Here is a 26,538-nt window from a genome sequence, read left to right on the forward strand (position 1 = left end):
TCTGACACCTAGGACAAGATCGTTCACCTTACCCATTAAAGAGTGTATGTTCTCATCATCTCCCATCTTCAATGTCTCATACTTTCCTTTTAAACTCTGCAACTTAGCAACTTTCTCTTGTTTGTCTCCTTCATGCAGGATCTAAAACTTCTCATAGATCTCATGTGCAGTCTGAAGTCCCATCACATTTGTCATCTCAAAATCAATCAGGGCACTAAGTAATGCTTCCTTCGCTCTAATATTATGTTCAACTTCCTTTATCTCATCAGGAGTAGACGATCCATTTTGAGGAACAATATATAGGTATTCTTTGTAATCTTCTAGTAATCTTCTCCAAGGCATTTCAAATGCACTTCCATCCTGTTCTTCCATATATCATAGTTACTTCCATCAAATCTCAGATTGTCCTTAAAAATAACACCTTGAGTTTCCATCTCGGATCTCCTAAAGCGATTAGGCTTCTACCTAAGGATATAGCTCTGATACCAATTGTTAGCAGCAACCAATAAGGAAGACTGAGGTGGGGGTGAATCAGTCTTCACCAGAATAACAAACTTAACCATAAAACATAAATCTGATAAACTACAGTAATAAAACAGATAAGCAAATTAACAAAACAACACACAACACCAAGATTTTTGACGTGGAAAAACCGGTTAAGGGAAAAACCAAGGTGACAACCTACCCAAAGTAAGATGATACTTTGCAATATATGTAAATATTACAACAAGATTCAAACTACAATCCAGAAGAAATGAACTGAAAGAATAGCATCTCCAAATGCCTGAATATAGTTCCAGTTAAGCATAAATGTTTGCCTCGTAACACCAATCTCACCTCAAAATCAACATTGAAGGATAAATCACCTATTCACACATAAACCTCTCTCTGATAATGCAAACATAACATCAACACCTAAATTACATTAAAATATCTCCTATATAGACAAATCATCAACCTTGAAAACAAGGTCGACTAAATCATCAACCCTCAATTACAAGATTACAACACATGATGCAAAGATCAACCACTAGACTAATATAATAATTTACATAGAATAACATGGACCTAAATCAAATTCCCAAATTCTCAACTCCACCGGAAATCACACCAAGATCAATCCCACCAGAAAAGCCACATAACATGAAAATCATCACCGGTTCATAGAAACCACCAAAAAATTGCACAAAGATCAATGTGGATCACTAAAACAAATAGAAAAAAACTAGGAAACACTCTAGCAAGCATGTTAGAATCATCAGGAATAGTTGCACCAAGACCACTTATCAAATCTTCATTGGTCAACGTTTGAAAGATCAAGAACACAACCAATCATCAACTATCACAAAGAAAGATAACTTGCAGAGAACCAAATAATGATCCATTTTAAATTAAGATACACAATACCATCCCAAGAAATATCCCAAAGTTTCAGTACAATATTTGATCACACCAGAATATACCGGAGGAAATACCGAACTTTGCAAAATAGTGATCAACAAAAAAACACTACAAACCGGATCATAAGATCTTCCCAAAATGCAATCACTGGAGAAAATCACAGGAATATGTTGACATAAATGACAACAACATATCCTAGCAGCAACAATGACCAACAATATCCAACACTGAGAGTGGTGCAGGAGCACCCAAGGCACCATCAGGCCTCTATGAGGCAAATTATGAAGTTTTTGTGTTTTGAAGGATAAAGGTTTTAAATAAGGTCTTTTGGGACCATTTTTGATGTAATAAGGTCATTGATACCATTGGGTGTTAGGTTAATTCCTATTAGGGTCATATTGTTAATATTGCTCAAGAATTGTCAAAATCGTCAAATTTGTCATTTTGTGGAAAATATGTCTTAGTAGGGTCATATATGGTATTTTATGATGTATGAAGGTATTTTAGTCCTATTTTGACCTATTTTAATAAGTTTTGAGTCATGGAGTTTTCAAGTAGAGACTAGGATCAATTTTTGACAAAGTTGCCAATGTTGTCAAAAAAGTTGTAAAGACAATTTTTGTTGCATGGTTGGAAGTTAGTTTGTTCAACAAGTTTGAAAAGTAGTTATGGACATTGGAAAGAATTGGGTGGCCCTTAAATAATACCTTCCTCGATCCATGGAGAGGAGAGGTTGGATGCATTGGTCTGATATGTATCAAGAAGAAAATCAATAAAATCTTGGAGTTTTCTGCATTTTCTTGTGTTCCCAGGTGTAACAGTGTGAAATACTGAAGTTTTCTGTATAGTAATCACTTCATTTTCTTGGAAAGTTGATTTAATGTGATTTATGGGTGAATCCAATTCCATTTTATTTTTGTCTCATTCCATTTCATTTATTCTTGAGAGAGATATCTTGTTTTTTTGTAAAAATTGCTGGAAACCCTCACTAGGGTAACCCGAGACAAAGAAAAATGCATTATGTTTCATTTCCACATTGAATAAACCATCCAATTGGTGGAGAAAGATTTTACATATGTATATTCATGTTTCCTAACCACTACAAGGTTCCATGTCAAGGAAAGTACACACAAAATGGTGAAGAAAGCACTATTTTCTGAGTCTCAGTCAGAATGAGACAACAACGTGGAGGTTTGGAAGGGATGAATGTAAATAAAGGGTCTTGGAGGGATATTGAGGGTTTAGAAGGGAGTTTGAGGGAAACAAAAATTTGTGTCCAGGGTTGAAAACCTTTTAAAAAGCTAAAGTGCCAAGGTTTTGTTGACTGCCCTCAAACTTGTGTATGACTATCATACCATGACAGTGGATTGAGTTTCCATAATTTGCAAGGCCATAGGAAAGTTTGTTGAAGAGTTTGGTATTAGGATGAGTTGTAGGGATGTCCCCCAAAAAATCCATTATCGTTCAAGTTCCAAGGATTAATAAATGCACCATAAGTGTTTGACTGTCCTACTGTTACTTAAGTGCCACTCTGAGTAGTGTTTCCACAACAAGGTCCATGTTGTCTTCTAGGGAGGTTGGGAGGGTAAAGACTTGTATTTTGATATGGGAGAGAGTCTCTTTAGTTTTACCATTAATATCCTTGGTTTGGTGTGTTCCTACTTGGCATTGGAAGTTGGGTCTATAAGCCATTAGGAGTCCTAATTGGGGAAGCACTTGAGGGAGTAAGATTTTGAGAGTTGGTGTGATTCAATGATTGGAAGATCTCAACATGTATTTGAGAAAGATGAGTATGCCTAAGGTGATGTATGTCAGTTATTGGATGGGGGTTAAGGAGTAGGAGTGTGTCTTTGGGGTGTTAAATCAACTTGAGAGGCTAGTAGCCTAGTGAGGGTTTGGATTTTGTTACCTATTGGATAGGTGAGTTGGGAGAAAGATATCCCTAATTGGTTGAGATTGTTGGATGCTCTGCATCGGAGAAGGGAGGGGGGGGGGATGAATCAACATATAATAAAACTTGATTAGATTAAAACATTTATTCCACATCAACCACTCATCATATGTACATGCGAGTAAATAACTGAAATGGTAAATGCATCAACACAAGAACACTAAGATTTTTACATGGAAAACCCAAAAACTGGAAAAAAACACAGCTAGAATCAAACTCACAATATGTAATAAGTGTTTACAATAGTTTAGGCCATAGGCTAGGGAGATCATTTCTTTGAATTGGTAGGCTAAGGCACACAACATTAGGGCAAGATACAAAAGAGAGACTTGCACATCTGAAGATCACTTCTTCAAGGAAAGATACAAAACATCTATTTTTATACAATGAAAATAAGAAATTGAACTGTAATGGGAATAGCATCTACCAACATGTAGATAATAATTCACAGGTTAATACTCATTTGATTCATCTTTCATCTCTTCTCTGTAACACAACCGGATCTCTATAAAACTCTCATCACATTTACATCCTTCTTCATTTCATCTCTTACACACTAACTCTATTTGTTCTCTCATACTCTATCTATATTTTTTATATATTCAAATAGCACAATTGATCTATCTTTATATATCCATTGGATCATCATTAATCTCAATTAGGTCGGCTTAAAGATGTAACTGTGTATATCACCAACAACCAAAAATATTGCAAGTGGAGGGCACAAAAGACATTGTGTTAAGATTGAGGTCTTGAGTAGGAATTAAAAGAAATTGTTGACATACATATAGGAGATATGTGTCATTGGTAGCATATTTGAATGTATAACAAACTACCCCACACTTTTTGTTAGTCTCAAGGCTTTGAATATAAAATTAGAGACTATCCCCTAGGTACATGCAAATTTAAATGAGATGCAAAGGTAGGAAAAATTGACAATGGGTGGACTACTATTAGAAACCATAAAGTAGTTATAATATGGCTAAAAAAGAATAGTCCAACTCTAGATGCAACAATGGTATGATTTTTAGGGTCAAGACAATAAGCCCCTCATGAACTTAAACAAAAAAATCCCACATTGGTTTTCGTTGGCTACAAGTCGATGATAAAGTAAAGAAAGCAATTGAATCACAACCAATTATGACTCATCCCTTTGGTGAATCTAATAAAGAAGCTAGTAAGATTTGATTCTCAAGAACTCTACTTCTAGCAAATGTTATTTCCTTAATTGTTATACAGTTCTAACTACACAAGAACCAAAGGAGGACAACCATTTTATAGCCCCCTAGGAGGACACTAAAGGAGGACAACTAAAAAAGGGGGGCTCTAATAAATGTAGCCCAAATCATCTATCATTTGATCTAGCATGACTTCCTAGGGAGAGGAGACGTTAGTATTTTTTCCCTTGACCTTGTCTTCATTCTTGCTCACTAACTCCTTCCTTTTCTTTCTTTCCATCATCTTTCCCAAAGTAACCACTCCCATGATGAACCTTTGCATTAGTTTCTTGTTGATCTTCACCAAATTCTCAATTCCTTTTTCTAGATGCATGATCCATTCCCTGTTCTTTTCATAGCCTAAGCAATTTTGAGGGGTCTCTAAATTTCCCACCTAGGCTATAAGGTATTCAAGCTCAACCAACAACACATGCCATTTTTTAGAAGATTTTTCATCGCTAGTAACTCCAAACTCAGATCGTTTTTCTTCTTCCTCATAACCATAGTCTTTAAGGATGTTAAGCCCCTTAAGAACATATTGGAAATTCATTCTAATGGGTTGAGAGTGTAAAAAAGAATCATTAGGACTTAGGTTTAGGGCACATTAAGGCTTTCTTCACTACTCTTCATGGCTTCCCCATTAAGGGAAGATTTTTTAGAATGTTATTCAACTTCTTCCTCAGGGGAGCGTTATCAATAGTAGCAACAATATTGTCCACAACCACGAGCTTAACCAATGTCATTGATCTTCTTTTTCCATAGGAAATTCTTTTTTCATCCTTGGCGAACTCAATATTGAAAATATCAATGGTAGGGGAAGGAGAGGCAACAAGGTTCTTCTCTCGTGATTTAACAACCTGGCCTTTCCTTTACCACCAGTGTTCTTAATTTTGGAGCTACCGGGGGTGTTGATGGGTTTTTTGTCTTTATTAGGTGTAGCTTTCTAGCCATTGTCCACAACCAACAGTGTCATGTCACATCCAAGGGTTAGCTTCTAACATTTTGGGGAGAAGGGGGAATTTCTCAAATAAATTATATGAGATGATGAAGGGGCCTCATCCTTAAAAGAAATTTTATGTTCAGAGCTACCAAGTGAAGAAGGGTTTTGGTTATGATCAGGGGAAGGATTGTGGGGCAAAGTTGAATTTAGGGCCAAGGTAGGATCAAGGCAACAACTATATAGTAGCATATTCATGATGAGGTAGACATCTCTAAATGTTTAAAAGAGATTCTAGATATTTAGATCGGACAAATGAGATTTGTACAACTTGTTCTATAGTTGATTCCAGATACTTGTTATCATTATCAATCTTTCAAACATGGTATTTGGGATTCCTCTTGTTTCCTCCTTGCCCTAAGCCTTCCATAAAAGTTACTTCTATCTTGTCACCTCCTACAAAAAAGAAGAAGGGTGGGTTATAGTTGTTAACTTTACAAGGCCATGACTCATAATAATGGTCCTCCTCCCAAGCCTTCTATAAGTTCCAAGGGCCAAGAATAATAAAAAAGTTTCAAATCTCCAAATTCAAGAAATTTTGAACTCTCCTCTTTTGAGGAAATTTCTATTGAGACAAAATTTGTGAGAACCTTGACATTGTTTCAATCACCAACCAACATTGTCTAACGTGCTTCCCCCGACCGACTAGGTATTGGAGGTCCCATAGCTTATTGAGGCATTTAGAAGAGGGTGAATATGTGCCAAATTAATGGTGAACTACCTAGCTTAACTTATAGATAGGAAAATTTCAATGCAAATGAAAATTTTCTATGGAATAATTATTCTACTTTTGATGAGCTGGGTAAAAAAGAGATGACTCCCACCACTTATTTATGAATCATGTCTCCTAGAATGTTTGAGTTCTAATGTACCTCCCTTGAAAAAAATTCATTTGAGATTCTCAACTACAATTTCCAAAATCAAGTCCAAGCTACAAAAGTTACAATTAAAGTGGTACATTTGTCATATCTTTTAGAGCACTAGAGTAATGTTCCATGCATTGTTTCTATAATCCTACCTCACCCTTCTCCACCTTGAGGGCCCTATTAAGGTTACTACATGTCTTCTAGAAGATACAATGATTCCTAGTCCCATGGTTCATAGCCCCAAGTAGCAAAGATAATTTTTCTTGTATTTTATCTCATCCCTCATGACCCCATTTTGCCTCTTCTCAAGGGTACGGTGCACCTAGTTGGCCATACTCTAGCAGATGTCCTTGATTGAAGTTGTCAATCTCTCCAATTCGTGCTCAACAACCTTCATAGGACAATCCTAAGGAACAATGTGCTCACATTGGTTAGGAGCTATTTGAAGATACTCCTATCTATGATGATGTTTGGGTAATACTTGATGATGAAGACCTCTTATTGGTGTTGCATTGGTTGCTTAATCTTTTTATGTTATGATTATCCATTTCCCTTTGAACCCTTGTCCTTTTATGTTATGTGTTCTGATCAAGCTGATCAGTTTTCAGTCCAATTCAAATATGTTCTAATCATTGTACTTCCTTCTTGACTTTTTCTAGGGTTGTGTGTTCTTGGAGGTGGTGGATTTGTTGGAGACCTCTTTGGATCTTCCTTGTTTTATCTTCTGAAATTGCCATGACAATTCAGAAATCTTTTTGTAATCTCTATGAAACTCGTGTTGAATAAATTTTAATCTTTTTTAACTTAAAAAATAAAATAAGATACATGATATATTTTAATACAGAAACAAACTTTGCTAATGAATTTCACCAATCATTTCTCTATTTTATTATGCATTTTGATTTGAAAAACCATAGAAATACAAACCTAAATCTCAGCTAAGCTCTTAACTTGTTTTCCTTGCAATATTATGCATTCAGCTGACCAGCAGCCATTCTAGAATACTCAGGAGGATAGATCATATAATTTTTTTATTCAAGTTAGAACACGTTTAAATTGAGCAGAATAATGATATCATCGGGCACAACCCACAAGAAAAGGGCCCTCAGAAAATAAAAAAACATTAATTACAGGCAATCGTGCCTTCGAGAAACATAAAACATATGTTGTTTCACATGATATATCCACTATGGACAAACTGGTATGGGCGAGAGGTAAGGGAAGACATCTCTTCTTGCATTATTTAATAATGATGTCCCTGTCTTAGACTTTCCCAATTTGGGTCGTCTTTACATACCAATCTAGAACTTCCAATAGCACAGGAACAAGGCAATGGCATCCACGGATTGTATTCATCCTGTTTCTATTCATAACCACCTATTACAGACTTTGCCTGAGGTTGATTTGGACTCCTCCTTTAAAGAGGCCGATGAGATCGAAAGCACTGAGACGGATTGCACGCCTCCTATGAACTCCGAGGCTGCAAAGAGAAGGAAAAGAATTCAATCCATTGTCTTTTCTGAAAAAATAAGAAGAAAACGAATGAGGGAATGCTTTGCAACACTCACCGACATACTCCCTGCACCTCCCAAAAACAAGGTATTGTTTGCATAATGCTGCTAAGCTTTTCACATTTCTCTTAAATCAGATCCTCTAGGTTTACTTCATTAGAAGATTAAAAACTTCAATACACCTCCATAAAACGAACGAGGGTATTGATTTTCCTGATTCATTTAAAAAGGTGAATCAGTATTGACTATTTTCTTCATTAGAAGATTAAAAACTACAATATTTCTTTAAAAGTATTGCTTTCATTTTTTGTTGATTCAAGTTGGATCAGTGTTGTTATTTCTTTTATAAAAGTGTACCTAATAATAATAACAAGAAATATATTGTAGATCAACTCTTCTAATCAAATTTGTTGGTTGTATCGTAGGTTGCAAGGTACTCTTTAATCGATGAAACCAGCAAATACATTGAGCAACTCCATGAGCAAGTCGGGGAGCTCAAGCAAAAGAAAGAGCAGTTATTAACCAAGAAAGACAACTATCAAACGAATTCATCTTCTACAGATGTTAATGTGGGTGTGGAGGTGTTTGGAAATGAAGTGATCATAAGAATAACCAGCTCACAAATGCCAAGTTGCGTATCAAAGATTTACCAATCCATTGAAGCTCAACAGTTCGACATACAGACTGCTGATTTCTACGCAGATAACTGCATCGTCTTTCTTTACTTTCGAGCCATTGTAAGCTACGAATACCATTCCTCTTTCTGATTTTCTCATTGCTCTAAACAATTTCTGATTTGGTTTTTCTAATTTCTCTAAACAATCTCGTTGTTCTGATGGGCAGTGTTGCGCTGGGGTTTCTACGCAGCTCAGACATTGTTTACAGACAGATCTCCGAAACGCCTACAGATGAGAAAAATTCAAGACTGGCGGGCGGAAAGAGAAAGAAAACCTGAAAAATGGCAGAGTCATTCACTATATTTTTTTAACTTGGCTCTGCCCATTTTGCACCCTGACGCCGCGACATTTGCGTGTATTTTATACAAAGGACATTTATATTTTATGAGCTGGTAGCTCAGATTCCCATGTAATTCAGATGGAATAATTGGACTGGTGATTTGCTTGCGTAACCCATGCGGGTTGCTCAGAGTTCGGATAAATTTGCATGGAATATGTATTTAAAATTGAAGACGAGGCCAAGTTGCCACGCATTTCAACACACCAATCAGATAGCATTAACTCACACTTCATAGCCACTACCACATGCACTAGTTACTGGTTTCTCATTTTTTATTCGAAGGATTTGCCCCTGCCATTATATCTTCATCTCCTTCCTTTCAATTCATTCATTGACAATGGAAAATTGAACAGTGATTCACAGGAATATAACTCATGTCATTGATAACTTGCTCCAAGGCTCCCATATGCTGGCAAAGGTTGCTGCATTTGGCTTTACACCAGTCAATTGCATTTACTGGAAAGTTTGTAAAGCCTTTTAATAAATCATGCTGCATTTGGCTTTACACCAGCCAATTGCATTTACTTGAAAGTTTGTAAAGCCTTTTAATAAATCAATTTATGTGATCACTGCTTGTTCATGAAACCACAATTCTATGAGTTAAACAGTGCACAGGCCTTGTCTATAATTTCTCACCTTGCATACATAATCAAGTGTGAGGAGGGGCTTGGCTTACAGTTTTTTCGACGTCTGCTCCCAGATTTTGAGCATTTGCATGGATTACAAACATATTATTATTTTTTGAACACACCATGTTCATCAAATATTGAACTGAAATATGGTACGGGTAAAAACTTTGCTTGCATCAGCCATGCTCGTCGGTTCTATTCATTCATTTAATTTAAATCTCCACTCATATTTAAACTTGGAGATTGAGGGCAATTTGCCACAACTCATCATTGAATTAAAAAATTAGAAAGTTTTGGAGACTGACTCAGGGATGTTAGTTTTGGTTTCTAATTATGGTATAAGCAACTAGTCAATGGAATCATGACATTATCCTTCCTTCTTAAATTAAGATTTTAAAAATAGAAAGAGGACTAGTCATCTCATTTCTTAAGCATCCTTTCAAGTTGCACTCTCCTTAGCATATTAGTTCTATTGAACTTTTTGTTGCTTAACTACAGTTTTGAAGTAGTGGGAATTTTTAATTTTGTTTGTGTTTATTACAATAGTTGTAAGGTATTTCATTTTTATATTGGTTTTTTTTGCTGATATCATTATAGAAATTTCAGAGGTTTTAATGTTTTCTACTGACCCACTAAATGTTATTTTTTATTGTTTTATTTTGGCAATGTATGTGAATGGCTTAAATTTTTTACACTTATTGGTTATTAGGTCACTTTGTGGAACCTGGTTGTGTGGAGATAGTTCTCTCCCATGGACCTTTCTACATAAACATGGGATTTTATCATGTATGACCACTAGGCCTAGTGCCTATTGTTGTAACATTTTCACACATCGCCCCATTGCAAATGGGAACCCCCACTCTTTTTTGCTTGGTAACATAGTTGTCTTATCTCAGTCATCTAGCTTGGCAGTAGTTTTAGTGTCTTTAATTTCTTGCTTGTGAGGGGATGAAATGCAACTTCTAGGTCAGGTCAAGGTATGAGTTTTAAATGTGATGAGAAGTCAACAAAGCAAGTGGATATCTTCGGGTTAGAACATAGAAGCAAGGAATGATCAAAGAGGATGATCAATCAATTGAGATGAAGTGCTTGATAAGGATCAACCAAGGCCAAAATGATGATGAAAGAGAAAGAAAACACCAGATCAACCTTACAAGCAAGTCATTCTACACTTGGCGAAGGCAATGAACTGATCAACTTGAAGTGGAAGTAAGATAGAATTTGTTCCTTCACCTCCTCAAATCCATGAACTTGTTTGCAAGTCTTCCTTCACTAACCAAAATCAACAACTTAGGTAGCATTTATTCCTTCACCCCTTCAAATTCCTAGCCTAGGATGCATTTCTCTTAAACTTCCTAAGATCTATGCCTTGTGAAAGTCAAATGTTTGAAGAGCTCAAAAGTGATGGTGCTATCTCAATTCCTTGTTGATTGATGATGAAAATTCCTTGATGAATGATGATAAAATGATTTGAAGTAAATTGAAGGAGGAGTTATTCCCTCATTGCCTCAAATTCACGACCAAGTAAGAGAACTTCCCTCAACCCCCAAAATCCATGACCATCCTAAGGAAATTCCCTCGCCCATCAAAATACATAACCAAGATAACATCGATTCCCTCACTCCCTCAAAATCCATGACCATCCTTAGCATTTTTCCTCCACCTCCTAAAGTCCATGTCACGAACCCTATTTTTCCATAATTATTTAATTAGGAAAATAATGTTTATTTTTCGCAAATGAAATTGAAATGAAATGAAAATGGAATTGATAATGAAATGAAAATGGAATTGATAATGAAATGAAAATGGAATTGATAATGAAATAAGATAGGATATCAAATGCAATGAAATTATTTATATACAATTGAATGATCAGTAATAATTTTTATTGTAAAATTGGGATCGTCATTGCTAATGAGCAATTGAGTGCAAGTGAATGCAGGAACAAAAGAATGCGAATGAAGGCAAGAACATGGTTCAAGTAGAGTTGTCTTAGCTCCTGGATTTCGATAGAATAGATGGAATCTCTCACACACCACATTAGGATTTATAATTTGCATCTTGTAAAGATGGATGATTTAATTTACCTTATTTGAGTGTTTGTTTAAATTGGAATGATGAATTTGGAATGAGTAGTAGATTGATTTAAATGTTTACACATGTGCATAAATGTTGCATGATTTGAGTGGTGATTGAACTAAATCCAATTTGAATTAGTGATTGTGAAATATTATGCTTTATTGTTAAAGAGATGTAATTTGTTAATGATTTAAAAATGAATATTGACCCTATGTTTATATGTTCTTTTTATGTAGATATGTGTGATTTAGTGAACTATATATTTATTTGTTTACTTATAGATGTACTTACATATATATAATTATACGTATTATACATATATATGATATCGAATAACAATTCGATCATATACCTATAAATACGTATGTAATTATTGTATATGTAAATAGATTTATGGAATTAAATTATTTTATGAAAACCCATTATATATATATATAATCATGGAAAATAGTTTATTAAAGAACATGTTAACAAGTTTAATGTTTTTTATATATAAATAATCATGGAAAGAAACTTAATTGAAAAACTAATGATTGAATGGTGCAGTTGAGTTAATGCTAAAGTGAATGTCATATGAAGGAGGTCGATAGTAATATCAACCGCTCCCCATATTTATAGGGAGGGGTCGGTATTACCACCGACCACTCCTCCTCTCCTTTATTACCTTCTATGACAACTCACATTGTAGCCACAAAGACCCAGCCTGCAACATTGTTGAACGTGGTGAAAGTCGTGGGTTACCAGCCCACGTAAACCACAGAATAAGGTACGAGAAGTGGGAGTCAAGGTTGGCAATTCCACGTAGAAGGTTATTAAGAGATAATCTTACCGCATGGTAGAGTCAAAGTATAATAATGAGTATGCAACAGTTGGGTGTATTTAATACAAGTCATAGTCGACAAACCATGCATGATTGGAGGGAAGTCAACTTGGCATCATAGGAACTTAGAAACCGGTTGCAAAGACATGTGCAGTTTGGTGTCACGTAGTAGATAACAAATAACTTTGCATGGTGAACACATAGGTGTTCGAACCTGATCAGGATTGTTATGTTGCAATTAAACCATGTGTGGTGTCATTTAGAATCAATCCACCACTAGGAGAGATAGCCCGTATATAGGAAATAAGGTAGATTGGATCACTATATATAGACCATCGAGTTGGAAGAGAAGGGAGAGAGATAGACAACAAAGGAATAGAGAATGGAAGGTAGAAGAGAATAGGAATTTGATATCTAGGAGAATGACGATCAGACGTAGAGGTTTGGTTATGATCATCTCTGATTTAGCATCGAATTTAAGAGTTAGGCTCTTGAATGAGCATTAGTTTGTTTTATTATTATTAGAGAATAGAAGGGAGAGAAGATGGCATTGTGAAAAAGAGAGAAATTTTGCAGAATATAGAAAAGATAAGAGCTAAGAATGGTGAATGGAAAAATGGAGTATTAAGAAGAGTAGAGAGAGCTCATGAGATAGAATAGCGCAGAGGAGAAAAGCATTGGAATTAGGATGAATTGCAGATAGTTTAAAGTTATCAGTGACCATAATAGACTTGGATCACATTTCAGAGGTAGGCTCTAATCTAGCATGTTTTGTTGTAGGGATCTAAAAGATAAAGAATGTTCTATTTTTAGATTTATACAATATTCTAACAAAGGAATTAGAATCATGGTATGAACCATTTTTTAATTTCTTTAAATTACGTTCATGTAAATATAGATGCAATAATGAAATATTTTCTTAAAGTTTGTTGATAAACTTATTGAAACTCTTAGAAATTAGATCACCAAACCCTTTGGAAATAGAGTAAGAGAATAGAGAGAGAAACTTTGAATTTGAACCAAAAAGAAGATGAAATACTAGGATAACAAATTATTAAATATTGAAGCTTATTTTGAATTCATGAAGAAAAGACTTACACTTCTGAATTTGATCCTTGCATGAAAAGTAAAGATGATTATTAGGTGTCTCATTTGAAAAGCCATATAGATATGCGCTTTATGAATTTTCATCATGTTAGATTGTTGTTATGGAAAACTACTAAAATCAGTTAGTTGAGTTCTTAAATCATGAAAGTCACATATTAGTATTAAACTAAATATGTTATTCTAGAAAAGAGGTAGACAAACCAAAAACATGGAAAGATAGAGAGCTTAGACGATATAACCATAAGAAATGGAATGCAAGTTAATTATTATGCTATTTAAATGTTTTAATAATTGAATAAAAGAATGTGTACTCATTTTTATTCAATTTTTATGTAAAGATACATACATTTGTTACACCTTCTTAATATTTAATTCTTATCTTTAATTGCTTCAAAGATAGAAGTGAAAGATTGTTTTCTTTTCAAATGTATATTTGTTTATTCAAGAAAGATTGCTTCTTGTTAGATAGGATTGGTTGTAACAAAGGATTGATTCTTTCTATTTCTATTCAATGAAAGATTGTCTTCTTTATCATTGTATTTTTATCTTATGAGAAATAGGAAGCTAGAATTGAAAAGCGAAAGATTGTCTTATGTATATATTTATTCTGGATTCATGTGAACAAAGCTAGATAGGCTTGTGTTTGTGTAAAGTTACCTTCCAGGATGGGTGTCGGATGTGGAATTATAGAGATAATAGTTTTCTTTTCCAAACTATCTTTTATTGATATGCATGGCATTATATTCGACCGAGTAACTTATTGACCATTGAAACAAATGGATTTATTTATGCTCTACCATATCCTTGATTGATCTTGCTTGTTTCTTAATGAAATTATAAAAAATAAAAATGCATGTATCATCTAGGCACACACCAGATTCCATCTTGTCTATCGAATTCTTTTTTCTAAGCAATTCATGTAGGGTCGGGTATTCTTGATTGACTATGAATTTTGGGGAAGTGTAAACTTCAAGGTTGGGTGGAAAAAGCACCTGAATCTTGTTCTCGTCTTCATGCTAAAGATTGCATTGAAGATAGCTTGGGTTGTAGATCAAAGGATGCATCTCACCCTTTACTTTTTATTCTTTTGTTATTGAACTTAAGGCAACTTGAAAAGCCTAAGTATATTGTATGATTGAGATACTACTTATATCAATTTATTGAATTAATAATATTTATCCTTTATAGAAATTTCATGTTTATTACAATATAAATGGAATGTTCAAATGAAGCTATGGAAGTAAAAGTGGATTGAAATAGACTTATTAAAATAATTATGAGTTTATTTAAGAATAAAGAGTATTTCGGCTATTATTGAAGTTAGCACGTTTTACGTCTTTACAATCCACGACCATCACCATAATATTTCCCTCACTTGCTAGAATCCATGCCACAAGCATGAGAATGGCAAGGTTGACCGATGAAGAAATGATGAACTAAGTTGATCCTTGTTTGATGAATGAAGATCAACATGATATTGAAAGTGGATGGTGTTAAAATTGGCAAAATTGAGTAGTCATCAAATCTTTCCTTCACATGCCCAAATCCACAATAGTCATGACAATTTTCCTTCACTTGCAATCAAGATAGTTAGAATAGCTAGAGCCTACATGAGATAACATGTTTTTTAAATCAAGATACAGATTATAAGTTTGATCCAAGAATTCCTTTGTTTTTCAGGTTAATAGCCATCAGCTAGATGCATGGTCCAAGGAGATGAAGTTAACAATAGGAGAGGCATTTCTTTACATCATGACAAGGATGCACTTCGAGGATAACTACCTCATGTGGAGGGATAAATTTTCATGTACCTAGCCTCATCTCTCATTGGTCAAATTTCAACGATGGACACTTGTCCTAAAATGTAATTTTATCATTAGTCAAGTATTAAATGTTATGTAATGGGTGTACCAAACCCTAATTAGGGTTTCTAATTTTCAACCTCGACCATTGATGTAGATGTAATCTTGGCCATTCAGCTGTATTGAGAGCACTATATAAGGCTTGGAGAAGTAGTAGCACAATGTAGGTAGTCCTTTAATCGATAATAGTTAAATAATAGTGAATAGTTAGTGGCCAAATCATTACAAGTAGAGTAGAGTAGGAGAAGAAGGAAAAACTTATTACCAAGCTTGTAAATAAACATCCTTTTCATTTAATGCATGGTGGATAGTAGTGTTTATTCTACATATTGTATGGTTTCTTGTTTTATCCTCATGTTAGATATAAATTTTATTGATTGTGATGGAATAATGTATGGATGTTGATGATTCTTTGGTTCATACTATTTTTGGTTGGATGATTTTCAATTACAATGCATAGTTAGCTCAAAAATCAAGATTTGCTAGGTTTAATTATGGATATGTTTATTCAAGTTGCACCAGTGTATTGGGTATTTGGATGAACATTCATGATATGAAAACCTTTAGTTTCCCTTGGAATATTGCATCGATTTTGTGTAGTTGTTGGTAATATGGCAAATAAAAGATTGGTTTGAGGAATGTGTCCATCCAAGCATGATACAATGCTATCATTGATCTTAGGAGTAGATTAGATTTATCTAAACACTTAATCCCTTTTGTCTTTTTTTCAAATCAAGTTAATTTCCATGTTCAAGCTGCATTCAAGCAAGAGTTTAAGTATAAATATAAGTCCCCATTGTGTTTCCAACAATATCACATCAAACCATTGAGATTATCCACATGTCAAGAACTAACATATGGAACCTTGGAGTCACCTCATATGATCACATAGCTTAGTATTCAAAAGGTCTTTGTTCAAGAGAGGATAAGATATCTTAGTATTTTATTCTATGTATGAAATGCATAAAAAAACATCAACAAAATTGGCGCTAGAGGGAGGGCCTGAATGTGAACTTTTGAACAATTGAATTCAATGAAAGATCAGTGGAGAGTCATCCTCAATTCTTGACATATTTATCACAACAAGAAGAAAAGAATTTTGGGTCATCAATTGGAATTGCAAAGGAAAGAGGGAGTCCAACTCTCAAAACAATCGCAAGATGGAAATAGTTGATATTTAAAATTATATTTTAGATTTGCTAGATCTCTATTGTTCTAAAAAATCCTTAAAAAATGCATTTTTTTTAAATACAATAAAATAAAAAATTAGAAAAATGAAAAAAAAAAAGATTTCTCAATGGAGCATCCATAGTTGTGTGATTTGCATGGCCAAGATGATCAACATGTTGATATTTATCAATGATGGTGGACTTGAATGCACAACTTCATCCACATAGGTAGTCTAAATTTGAATCGTTAGGGCAGTGTAGAATCCATGAGACTATAGAACATGATGAATTGTATTGCTTGACTTTCTTGTCAAGAATTGATATAGCACTACAAGGGAAAATCTTGTTTTGGGATATAGCTAAGCCAGAGGTGTTGATAGAGTTGGACAACTTTAATGCTCCACAATGTAATAAAAAGTTTACAAGATTCAAAGGATTGAGTGAAAATCAGTTGAGTCTCAATGAGGAATTGTGCTTGAAAAGGATATTGCTACCTTGGTGGTGTAGGATTCATGGCGAGCCTCATTCAAATTTTACTTACCCATTATGTCAAGAGGCTATGAGTCAAGTCAAATGTTAGTATGAAGTACATATGACTCATTAGATAAGTGCACCATTGACAAAATTTGGAGTGCAAATTCCTTACAGCTAGAAGAACACATGAACAAGGCATTGCTACATTGTGTGAAGGTGAGGGAGATGAGTTACAATAATTTTGTAGCATGATTCAAATTGGCGATCAAAATGTAGTAGTGAATGATATCTTTTCACACCTTGAACCCAAGGAGGAGTACATTGGAATATAAGTTGAGGAAATGATTGAGGATGTTCATGTTGAAGAAGTAGTGGCATGTGATGATCAAGGTGTAAATTTAATGATCAAGCAATAATAAGAGGCCCTTGATAAATTTCCATTCATTCTACAAAAATAAATTATTAAGAATGAATTGCAAGAAATTTCAAGCAACCTCAAAGAGTTAGACAATCATATTGACATGTTGAATGAATAATTACAAGTTATCACAAGTGAGCCCAAGTATGAAGAACAATTTGAAGGGGCACTAAAAGACATCATCACCAAAATGTTATTTGAAGGGGCATTGAAAGATCTCATGAAGTACAAGAAGAGTTATTGCTGAAATTGTTCTAATACTGTAGTGTCATAAATTGTCATTGGACCAATTTACACCTCATGTTTGTACCCCTACTTTAGCGCGTCTCCCCCTCATCTCCTATCCAGGTCCATTTGTTGCCTTAATTCTAACTTTTATGCCTCAAAAACCTACCAAATGATTCTCTGGAGATGTTTCCTCCTCCCTGGACCTTAAATATGGTCCTTGATTGAGGAGGACCAAGGCACCACCAAAGCTCTAGTCCTCCTCTTTGGAGCCCAATTTCCAAGGAGAGGGTGAGACCCATCTCTCCAATGGGAAATGAAGTCGATGGCTCAATATGACCATTGGAGGTTGGCATAATTAGTAAATTGACCTAGGATCTCATATATAAAGGCATTAATAATTTTATTTCAATCGAAGTCTCCATATCCACTCAATAAATCAAGCATTCAAGCATTGAAGTGTTCATCATCAAGCATTTTTCAGAGGTCTTCAAGGCTACATATTTTTCGTTAAATCACTGTGGAGAAAATTACAGCATTCATATGCAAGCATGTGTGTGTGATTAGGGTTTTGTTATGTTCATGTCATTTCATATAAAATATGTGATTATATTCAAGAAGAAAAGCATCATTATTAGTCATTGTAGATATGAGGTATACCTTTCCATTATTCATTTTAGTATTTGTAATATTTCATTCAAGTTTAATTCCTAAATTGGGGTTTCACTTAGGTAGACCCCTGTTCCCAACCTATATCCCCTTATTTATGTGTGTAGGAAGTAGGTATGGAGCTGTGAACTTCAAAATAAGCTTTATTTATAATGACGAATCATTCCCCCATTGGAGTGCGAAAAGTTCAGAGGACCAAAGCGACCATCACACCAATCTCGACAAATCAGGAGCTCCTTTTCGGAACAAGTCTGAAGTCTGAATCCTCTTACTATCCTCAAATCCAGGTTTGTGGTTCGATTAGATGACTGTAGCTTATTGTTTATATGCATTTTTACATCAATTCCAACAAATTTACCCTAATTTTAGCAAATTCAACAATTCAATTCAACTTTAGGGAAAGAAGAGGCTCATCCAAGATCCCTGGAATCTGATCATCATCTAGATCTATTAGATTTAGATATATCAAATTCCTGTATTTCCCTAATGTGATGATAATTAAGCAAAATTAGTGGTTTTACTACACCCAATGGTGGAAACCCTAATTTTCAGCATTACATTTTGGTGAAATCGACTCCTTACACCCTTATTTATGATTTATGTTCTCAAATCTAAGTGTTTATGCAATTTAAAATTCAAATTTACATTTGCAGTTTTAATTTTCAATTGAACTAAAAAAATTTAGAGGCTAATTTCACAAAACCCTAATTTTTAATTTTAAGATTGAGCTTGTGAGTTGTCTAATTTGGATTAATTATTTCACATCTGATTTATGAACATTCTAAATTTCAATCTCGCATTCATAGAGCTTATTTTAATCAAATTAGATAAATTTGGAGGTTTATATCACAAGAACCCTAATTTATTTTGGTTAATTTGATTTGTGGGTTACATCATTTCTAAATTTCATTTTTAGGTCTAATTTTTATGACATGTTATGTTCATATTTAGATGCATTCAATCATTGTTTATGTACTCGCATTAGTGAAAATATCATAAAAATTACATTTTATTCTCTTTTTATCATGTATTTTGCATATATGATCATTTGAAAAAGAAAATTGTTGTCATTTTTTTTCTTCATTTAGTTAGTTCCATGATGCATTTATTTCATATATGTGATAATGGATCAGTCTCCCTTATTTCACTCTATCCCTCTACTAAGAACCCTCCTACTCATGCAAAAATTTTAGAGCCAAAAGGAATCATTAACATTTAGCTGACCAACGCTCAACAAGTTATGCTTCAATCCTTCAACCTAATATACATCATCAACATTAATTTTTCTATTGAAAGAAATAGAACATTTACCTTTTACCATACATGGTGAATTGTTGTCGAATCTGACTACTCGACCATCAAATTCTTCAAGTCAGATGAACTTGTTCTTGTAACCGGTCATGTGATGTGAGCAGCCACTATCAATGACCCACTCATCACTGCTGTCACTATGAGACACTAAAGCTTTCTTATAAGAGAGATCTTCCTTATCTACTACAAAAACACTTTCCTCATTATCTTCATCCTCAGATTCCTCATCGGTAACACCTTCATCAACTGCAACATAACAATGTTTCTTACCTTTTCCCTCAAACCTTCTGATCTTTTCCTTCTGATCACTGTTAAGACAATTAGCAGCAATATGTCCTATCTTGTTACATGAGAAACATTTAAGAGGAAGCTTGCCTTTGTACTTACCGGTGCCTCTAGGAAGTTTTTTTGCCAATAAAGCCTCAATTTCCATCAAGTTATGTTCACCAACCACTTCTTCATTACCACCGCCATGATGACTTGACCTATAGACATTCTTTCCTTTGCTTATTGGTGCATTAGATACTGATGCTTTGAAAGTTGATTCTACTTTAGGTACACTATTGTTAAAGCTATTTAACTCAAAATTAGTAAGCATTCCTATCAATGAGTCAACTGTAACTTTATCTTTGCTGATTGATCTCAATTCTTGGATAGTAGATACTCTAATAGCATAAGCAGGCAGTAAGGTTCTTAGCATTTTACTTACCACTGTGTCTTCTGTTATGGTTTCACCAACACTTTTGATTCCTCCAACTACTTCTTTTATTCTTTGTCCATACTATGTGATGTTCTCACCTTCCATCATCTTCATGTCATCAAACTGGCCTCTTAGGATTTCTTCTTTAGCTTTTTGCACATGCTCATCTCCACCATAAATCAACTTCAACTTTTCCCAAACTTCATAAGTTGTTTCAAGACCATGGACATCAATATACTCAATATACTCATAAGTTGTTTCAAGACCATAAATCAATAGTTAAACAACTATGCAATAACTCAAAAACTACTACCAGTAACTACCCAAATAGTCTTTTAATCTAATTAACCAAACCATTCATTTAAGTGTTCATCAACATGCAAATAAAGTAATGATATCAAATCCACACATGAACAATGCAACCACCCTATGAACACATATATTTTTCACGTGGAAACCAAAATGGGAAAAAGCATGGTGGGAATTAGCACCCACAAAATATTTACACTCTTTCGGAATGCACCTGATTAAAGGCCTAATACGGTTAGGAGATTTACAATATGCTCGGTTAAGAGCAGACCCTATTCGGAGTCACCCAGTCAAGGGATTTTACCTTAGCCCTGCTAGGAGCTCTACCCTATTAGGAGTAACCTTGCTAGAGGATTTTAAACTCAAGTTAATGAACCACCCGGTGAAGGGATTTACAAATAAGATCTCTTAGGATCTACCCAGTTAAGGGATTTCATATTGCTGTAATTGTTAGGGAACAACAAGGAAAATGATATGATCACAAAACTTCCTTTCTTGCTGTACATATCCTTTTTAGCTCAAATTTTCTTCATACATGCAGACTCTTTAATCTGGTTTGACACACTCTTCTCCTCAAACCACCGACACAAAATCTCTTCTCCAAATCGACCTAATTAAACTTTCAACTAGGTCGGTCACGTAATCCTAACTACATTCAAAATATAATGAATTTACATTAAGCATGGCAAAAAAATCCTCCAAAATACATTACAGATCATTACAACAAATTTCTAGACAATTTCCATCGTTGAATGATCACCGCACATCACCGCACATCGATTTGATAAGCAATCAAACCCTTGTCACATTTTCCTAAGTACTTTGTTGTTTCCCAAGAAATCTGATCCTTGTACATGCTCAAACACCATATTATCATTATACACAGTTTCCGACACATCATCACTAAGATATGAAAATGATAAGATCCACCGCCAAACCTTAAATCATTACTGGTTAAAGATCTGATACCGGTATACATTCTTCTTCACAGAGTTCATGACACTCAATCATAACTCACTCAATACTCTGAATATGTTGATGCGGTGTGGACCATAGATGCATGTTCTTGTCTTCAACACTCCTATAAAACCGCAAAGCCTAACTCCTCACCAATCAATCGTACTAGTATCTTGATCATCCCTTCGTTCTTGTTTACCGGTTTACAACAACTTAGCAGTTTTATTGTCAAACACATTCCTCTACTGGTTAGGCTTTACCAGTAGGCCAAGATGACTCAACAAACATGGTTTCCATCAATGACAACACAAATAAAGTCATCAAACAACTTACAACTATATCATCATCATCATCTAGCCAACAATCTCCATCAACTTTACCAAATTTACTGGTTATCTTCTCATCTCATCATCATATCCATATGCCAACAATTTCTCCATTATCATCTTTGTCAGTTATGCCAACAATATGCCAATAACTACAACAAGAGAGTAATCCAAGACTAAGAAGTTTCAAGTCAAGGAATTCATATCTAATGCTAGATTCAAGGTGAAACTCACGAAGGTAAATTTCCAAGTATAATAAAGGATTAGTGAAAGTGATCAAGACAAGTTAAAAGAATCAAACAAGGTTAGAAGGTTGACTTGAGCAATATGATCATCATCACAGGCTTAGAAATTTTGAGAATCAAGAGATATTGCTCGAATCACAAACTCTTCTTTGTGATGATCTACAAAATGAGCAAGCTGAGGTGTCACTTAGTCATCACCAACCTAATCACATCATTCCATGTTAGGAAATCCGGATTCAATGCACTCGAATCATCTAATGAGGAGGATAACTACCACATGTGGAGGCACAAATTTCAATATACCTTACCTCATCACTCATTGGTCAGAATTCAATGATGGACATGTGTCCTAAAATGTAATTTTATCATTAGAAAAGTATTAAATGTTATGTAATGGGTGTAACAAACCCTAATTAGTATTTCCATTTTTCAATATTGGCCATTGATGTGGATTTGATCCTAGACATTCATTTGTATTAAGAGTACTATATATAGCTTTCTCTCCTCCTTTGTAAAGGTTAATAGATAATAGCTGAACAATAGTGACTATAAAATGAGAGACTACCCCCTAACTACATGCAAATTTAAATGAGATGCAAAGGTGGGAAAAATTTAGGATGGGTGGACTAACACTAGACACCATAAAAGTAATGATAATATGGCTAAAAAGGAAGGATTTGACTATAGATGCAACAATGACATGGTTTCTAGGGTCAAGACAATAAGTTCCTCATGGACATAAACCAACAAAACCTACATAGGCTCTCCTTAGCTACAAACTAATCATAAATAAAAGCAAGTAGTTGAATCATAACTAATTCTTACTCATCCCTTTGGTGAATCTAATAAAGAGGGTAGTGATATTTGACTATAAAGAACTCTACTTCTAACAATTGCTCTTTTCTTTAATGGTTACAAGATTCTTTCTACACTACAACCAAAGAAGGACAACAATCTCATAGATGCCTAGGAGGTAAAATGTAAGGAGAATATGCTCTTGAGAAAAGGAAAGTGCAACTAAGTGCCTTCTCTCTAAAATTGTTATGCCATAACCCTATAGTATGGATTGGGTTAATAGTAGTTAGTTTCTGATGACCTTAACTCTTAAATAAGTTACATAGTTATTATTATAATCATATATATGTATTTAGGTCATCCTAGGAGTTATATTCAAGTAGCTAACTTGGCCTAGGTTGTGGTAAGGGCATAATTAGGTATATATAGGAGTTAGAGGCTAGCTATTATCATCATGTATAGTATAATTCTCTTATTGAAGACTATTGGAGGTATGACACTTAAAATGTCATATTATTAACAAGTATTTATAATATATTTACTATAATATTCTCCATTATTTAGGTTATTTTATTACAAGTGGTATAAAAGCATGATCTTAACATTATGAAAGCAAGATTATTTTCAATTTTAGGGGTCATTTTGGGAAGTGCATATCTAACCATGTTCTTTGGTCTGGATATGCATTGGAGATTGATTTAGAGTATTGGTATGGGTCTCACCATGGCGCGTGGAGATCCACATGGTATAATATGCATCAAAAGATGTATTTTGGTTGACTGTTTGATAAGTTCTATTACCTATCTACACATTACATTTGATAGCGACTTTGGAGGAAGAGTTAACATGTGCAGATCATTGGATTTGTCTTGAAAGGATGTGATATGATGTTTTGGGTCCCCTCTTTCTCTTGGAGTGGACCGCTTTGAGTATTTTTGGTTTGGTAGGCTTTTTTGTGCAATATTTTTTATTCTGATTGTGGCGAACCCTTAGTTAAATTTATTGTTGATATATCTTATATTTAAGGAATCAGGTTGTATGAGTTGTGTAATGGAATGTGTGTGAATTGATGAGAAGTGTATGTGAATGATATGCAAGTAGATCTGATTTTGTGGATGTGCGAAAGTCAATTTGTGAAGAGATTTGAAGGTGATATATTCATGAAGACACTGTGCAGAGATAGTGACAAGAGCGCAGAGAAGTTTTCAATAATATTGGTCTCTTGATCTTGATGTTCAAGGATAATTTAATTCTTAGGAGATCCTTCTCATATCAATTCTACTATCTGTTCTGTTGTTGAATGATAGTGGGTCCTTTAGCAACAGTTTTGTATCTTGCCTTCAAGAAATGTACCTCAGATGTCCAAGTCCATTTATCTTTCCCTAAGGTAGTGTGTCTTAGTCGGAAAGTCCTTTAGGTATTTTTGCTCCTCGGTAGTGATCCTAAAATATTGTAATCATTCATATTTATATTGTGAGTTAGGTTTTCATCGTGTTTTTTTCTCTATTTGGGTTTTCCACATAAATCTAGTGTTCATGTGTCGATGGTTGATGTGTGCTCAGTATTAATGTTGAATGGTTGAATGTTGTTTACAATTTATCTATTTTGAAGTTCTAAAATGATTGCCCTCCCCCCCTCTCAGTCCTATTGTGGGTTCAACATTTTGATTTTATTTTTTAGTTATACTAAATGTAAGTTTTTCACCGAACACCAACTTCTCTATTCTCCATAAGAGGAAAAATAGTAAATTAATTATTATTATTTTTAAAAAATATGTATGCATTGGGTATTGATTTCCTTGATCTAATGAAAAAACAATTGATTTTTGATACATACAGAACAAGTTATGTGCAACGACATACACCTTTGTCTAAATTAAAATTACTTTGACTTTAAAATTTAATAAAAATAAAAATACAAAATAACATTATGAAACCAAATGCAAAAACTACAGATCAGTGTTACAAATCTAAATTTGAAATAATTATAATGTTATCCCTTGTAGAAAAAAAGTTATACGCAATGACATGCAACTCACTCTTTAAAAATGGCATTTTCTTTAAAAAACTAGTTTTCGAAGGAGATGGAAAAAGAACTACAATGTGATTCCAAAATTATTTAAAAAAAATATTTTGAATCTACATTCAAAATGTCACAAATTATTGTTTTCATCATCTTCAAATTCCTCATGGTTTAGTAACTATAGGTGTTGGAAAGTGAAGATTTAGTTTAAAATGCTCATTTCAATGTCAAGCTTGGATAAAAAGTGTAACCCACCATTGTGAGATCACCCCCTTCCCTCTTATCACTTTCCCTTTATGAACTCTCTCATTCTCTTCTCTATCTTCTCTCACCTCTCTATCTCTTCCTTCCCTCAGTCTATCACTCCATCCCATTCCCTAGCACCTATGCCCTAAATAGTTTATATACTATAAAGTGGAGGGAGAGGTAATGACCTAGAGACTGGAGGGAGGGAGAAGAGGAGAGATAAAAGAACAAAGAGAGAGGGAGGAGTAAGAAGGGATGGAGGGAGTAAGGGACCTAGGAAAGGATGAGATAGAGAAGGGAGGAGAGAGAGAAGAGAAGGAGATAGGTCATAAATGAAGAGAGGTAAGGGGGAATGGGTGAGATACCTATAGGGAGAGAGTGAGGTGAGAGAAGTAGATGGGGAGAGAGGGGTGAGATAGATAGAGGGGAATAAAGAGAGGTGGGTAATGAGACATGGATGAAGAGGTAGAGGTAGAGAGGGAGAAAGGTAGAAACCTAGAGAGGGGAGGAGAAGGGTGGGAGGGAGAGGTGATGACCTGGAAAATGGAGGGAGAGAGAGAGAGAGAGAGAGAGAGAGAGAGAGAGAGAGTATCAATATCGACAATACCCTCAACCCTATGTACCCTAAACCATGCACCATCAATCTTGTACCTTAAACCCTCCCGTTGAAACCTTATATCCTACAACCCTATAACCTACACCCCATACAAGGGAGGGAGAGATGATGACTTGGAGAGAGGAGTGAGAGAGAAGTGGAGAGAGAGGGGGACAAGACAAAGAGAAAGAGAACACTAGGAGGGAGGATGTGAGTGAATGAGAGAGAGAGAGAGAGAGAGAGAGAGAGAGAGAGAAGGGGTAAGGAGGCAGAGTGAGGTGGAGGTGGTGTGAAAGAGCTAGAAAGGGGGGAGATATAGAGGTGAGAGACCTAGATCTTAGGGAGAGGTAGGTGAGAGACTAAGGGGAAGAGAGTGAAGTGGGTAAGGATGTAGGGAGGGAGAGACCTAGAGATGGGGAGAGAGAGAGTTTGGGAGGAAGAGGTAGTGATTGAGAGAATGGAAAGAAAGGAGAGAAAAACAATAAGAGAGAGGGAGAGATGGAGATGTGGTAAGGAGTAAAGGAAAGGTATAGATGGAGAGAGGGTGGGAGAAACCTAGAGAGGGGAGAGAGAAAAGATCTTGGAGAGAGACAGGTCTAGAATTTTAATGAAATAAAGAG

The sequence above is a fragment of the Cryptomeria japonica genome, chromosome 3 (genome assembly GCF_030272615.1).
Source record: "Cryptomeria japonica chromosome 3, Sugi_1.0, whole genome shotgun sequence".
NCBI classification, from domain to species: Eukaryota; Viridiplantae; Streptophyta; class Pinopsida; order Cupressales; family Cupressaceae; genus Cryptomeria; species Cryptomeria japonica.